General features: G+C 41.6%; 1 pseudogene; it reads left to right on the forward strand.

Annotated features, from left to right (window-relative positions):
• The first annotated feature begins 1289 nt into the window (after positions 1-1289).
• LOC145486862 (uncharacterized) lies at positions 1290-3572 on the forward strand (annotated as a pseudogene).
• Positions 3573-4608: the final 1036 nt, after the last annotated feature.

Here is a 4608-nt window from a genome sequence, read left to right on the forward strand (position 1 = left end):
ATCCCGCCTCGCCCCTTTGAAGCAGATGAGTATTCCAAGATTGGAATTAGTAGCCGCAGCTGTGTCAGTTCGTCTAAAGAAGTTATTGAAGAATGAGCTGGAAATTCCAATAGCTAAAATCACCTTCTGAACTGACAGCATGACTGTCCTACGTTACATTGCGAATGAGTCCAAACGCTTCCACACTTGCGTCGCTAACCGTGTTGCTATCATTAGAGAAGATTCAAGTCCTTCACAATGGAGATACACAGAATCGAAGTCTAATCCAGTCGACGATGCCTCACGAGGAACTTCTGCAGATACGTTCATTCGAAATGACCGATGGATAAAGGGGCCGGAATTCCTTTTAAAGCCTCCTTCCGAATGGGTTACCCTACCCAAACACAATACAGAGCTGTCTGGTGATGACCCGAGGTGAAACGAGAGTCAAAATTCTTTGTTATCGACGCGCGTCCGAGTGAGATTCAGTCAAAAGTCATTTCTATGGTCCAGCGGTTCTCATCCTGGCTCAAGTTGTTGAAGTTCATCGCGCTTTGTCTTCGGTGTCAAAGGAGATTTATTACCAGGAAACGGAAGTCTAGGCAAGACGGCTTTGACAGAAGTTCCCAGGTAGGCAGTTTGGAGCCTTTGACCTGCTTAGAGATAAATGATGCAGAGAGGGAAGTAATCTTGTTTGACCAGAGTCGTGCCTTCGCAGAAGAAAGAAGAGCCATCGAGAAAGGAAACTGCGTGAAGAAGTCAAGGGTGCTTGCAAAATCGGACCCGATCTTGGTGAACGGTCTTCTTCGTATCGGTGGACGTCTAAGCAGAGCACCTCTGCATGATGACTCGAAGCACCAGATAATTATCGCCAAAGATTGGTCCCTTATTACAACCAAAATTAGCCATGTGGTCTTCCAGAGAGCAAACAATGCAAATTATTGGGAAATCAGCTTAACCTCATACTCCCGTATTTTTCTCAAAAGCACACTGGAGTGTCAGATAATAGACAACTATAATGGATTTGTTACAAGTTAGGAAAGATTACTCTGTATGGCATTGACGTGTTAGTGGCACAAGGAGTTATCTTTCAAAACAGCTAAAAATCTCTTTTTTTCAAGTGTACCATGTAGTGCAACGGCATAAGCAAACAGCAAATCTGAAGAAAATTCATCACAATACAAAAAACCTGGCTAAAATTTCTGGATTTGAAGTTGTTTGCCCCCTTCAGAAATCACATGGTCAGTTAATTTTGCACCATACACCATTATCATATAAAAAACATAACAAATATTGTGGATGGAGTCCTTTTTCCCTATTAGTTTACAGTGTATTTTACAATATTTTCAGGCCCGTTGTCCCTTGGCAATGTTATTGAAGAACAACAAAATGGTTTAGCAAGCACATTTACTGTTCTATGCAGCCAATGCAATGCAGAAAACACCATTAAAACATCAAAACAGCACAGGTCCGGTGCAAGTGGTCCATTGACCTTTGATGTGAACACGAGAGCTGCCCTTGGTTGTTTACATACAGGAGTGGGCAACACCTATTTAAACAATTTACTTTCAACCCTCAATGTGCCTGCAATGAACTTATCAACTTTTAAAAATCGGGAAAGGGAAGCTGGAAAGGCAATGGTACTAGTAGCCAAAAATAGTTGCCAACAATTTCAAACCGTGAACGAGAGAAGGCAATCGAAAATTGTAACAAGCCGGACGAGAACAATTTGGTACCCATTGCCTGTTCTTACGACATGGGGTGGCAGAAACGGGGGCGAAGCCTCAACTCTAATACCGGACATCATGGGCCTTTCAACTGGAAAGGTCCTTGACTACACAACGAAAAATAAAATGTGCCGCTCCTGTGATGAAGCTAAAAAGGGGGGAAAACAACCAAAAGACCACGACTGTAGAAAAAATCATTCGGACTCTTCAAAGTCAAAGGAACCTTAAACTGCAGTTGAAGTTTTCGATAAGGTAACTGAATCAAATGTCAGATTTTCAATTTACACTGGATATGATGATTCAACAACTGAATCTCACCTAAAGCAAAGGTACCCTACGGTGTGGAAAAATGGAGTGACACAGTTCACATAAAAAGATCCCTTACAACACGCCCATACAACTTGAGCCAACGAAGTAAGTTTCCCAACAGTTCGGTGTTGTCACAGAAAGTCATAAATTACCTTGTCAAGTCCTTTACATACTGTATTGCACAAAACAAAGGGGCTGCTACAAACATGAAATCTGCAATTCAAAGCATTGTGCCTCATGCATTTTGTGACCACTCTGGTTGTAGAGAAACATGGTGTCGGCACAAGAAAGACCCTTCACATTATTGTCACAGAGATCTTCCCTTTGGTAAAGACCTTAGGGGAGATAGCCTTCAATTAGCCCAGAAGTCTCTCTTTGATGAATATAGCACAGACTTTGTTATCAACAAACTTGCACCTGTGGCAAATTCACAGCGTAACGAGTCTCTGAACAGTGTGGTGGTCTCGAAGAACCCCAAAATTCGCTTTTACGGGGGAAGTGAAAGCAATGATTATCGAGTGTCCTGCAGTGTCTCTCAAGAAAATTTAGGTTACAGGTACATTCCTCAAACTCTAGCAGCACTTAAAAGAGAGTCAGGTGTTTTCTGTGTAGACCATACTACGAAAATGGACAAGAAAAGTGCGATGGACAAACAAAGGAAGTCAACAGTTGCATTCAAGCGACGTCGATGACAATTAAACAAACACAAGATTTCAGAAACCTCGAAAAAAGAGGCCAAAGAAGGTACCATGTATGAAACTGGCATTGGCTTAAACCTAAACTCTTCTACGACAGCAATGGACTTGAACAATTCTGCTTTCAATCACTGAACTTTACAGCATAAACGCTGCTATCACGAAACAACAACAAGAACAGTACGAAAATGTAGTTCCGAAATACACTTCGAGACCCAAAGTTCAAAGGGAAAAATTTAATGACAGTAAATTTTATCAGGTTGTTTGATTTGACATCGAGACAAATTCAACGGGAAAATCAGCAGAAGTATGCCAGCTCGCTGCCGTGGATAGGTCAGACAAACAACTCTCATGCTATATTCTGTCAAACAGGGACACAGATTCTCACACGTCAAAGGTCAACAAACTTACAGTTAAAACTGTCAATGGAATCCGTCGACTTTTTAAAGATAATCGATCCGTAGAAGCCTTTGAGTTATCGCAAGCACTTAGGCAGTTCTTGACTTTTTTGAGGTCCAGCATTGATTCAGCTTCGTCACGGTCCACAAAGCCCGTTTGCACAACCTTGGCTGGACACAACGTCGAGACATTTGATATTCCAATTCTTCTTCGAAATGGTGGCGAAAATTTTATCGCGGAGCTCAGTTCCATCAGTTCCATCCGGTTTGCAGACACTCTGACACTGTTGAAGTCACTCATCAAAAGCAAGCACTCTTCCCTCCAAAACACCGAAGGTCAATATCCAAAGCCTGGCCAGAGTTCTGTTTACGAACATTTATTTCAAACAACCTTTGACGTCCACGACGCCCTAGGGGACGTGATCGCTCTTCGAAGAATCTTACTTTCGTCTGGCTTTGTCTGATGAAATGCTGGTGAACAGAAGTTCTGTTATCTCTGTCAAGGATGCCGCCGAAGACCTGAAATATCTTGACAACCGTCATCAGAGACTCCTGTCCTTTCGAGGAAAGCTGTGCAACCCAGGTCATGCGGATAGCCCAATAAAACAAAGCATCGCCGAAAAAATTGCTGGCAGTGGCCTAAGATATGAGGATTTGAAGAATTTGTACCAACGGTTTGGACGGAAAGGTCTTGCTTTGTCTTTTTTGTCTTTTTTTTTTTTTTTTTTTTTTTGACGAAACCGCTATTGTCGAGTCGCTCATCGCTTCCAAGGATCACAAACACGACGAGAATAGTCTCCGCTATTTTGAAACACTTCGAAGAGATTTCCAAAGATTCTGCGACATAATGAATTAAGGTATGTCCTCAACAGACTTTCAGGTCAAAAGCATTTTGTATAAAAACGTCAAAGATAAGTGACTGCCCGTGTTTGCACATTCGTTCTCGACGCGTGGTTCGAAAGTTCGCGCATACCCAAATAGCGATCTTGGCGAGTTCCTATTCTGATGACGTAATTGCCATTGAGGTGAACAAATAGAGAGTTCCCCGAAGATTTCTCGAATTTCCTTCGGTGAAATTCCTTAAAATTTGACAGTGATGTTATACCTTTTTAGCTTTCCTCGCTGTCAATTTATAAGAAAAATTTGTAAGACAAGGTTTTCGCTCAGCCAAAAAAGCACAAAAATGCTAAAAACGAAAAAACTACCTTGACAACCCCTACTTTTTTGGATTTTAAAAGTTTCTTCTTGTCAGACTCTACCCAGTTGGAGAATATCAGCACATTTTACCGAAGGAAATTGAAGAAAATTGAAATCAAAGCCAAACAGACATCAGTTAATGGCAATGTTCGAGTAGTTTTAATTTGAGACTAAAAGTCTTGATTTCAGAGGTGACTGTTGTACAGCAAATTTTGGCCCTTGTTGGTTCTGTTTCAGTAGCTTTGATTTGGAAAATAGCGAAAAGAAAGAGGATATTAACTTTCGATTGCTGTCACTGGCGCG

The sequence above is a fragment of the Orbicella franksi genome, chromosome 5 (genome assembly GCF_964199315.1).
Source record: "Orbicella franksi chromosome 5, jaOrbFran1.1, whole genome shotgun sequence".
NCBI classification, from domain to species: Eukaryota; Metazoa; Cnidaria; class Anthozoa; order Scleractinia; family Merulinidae; genus Orbicella; species Orbicella franksi.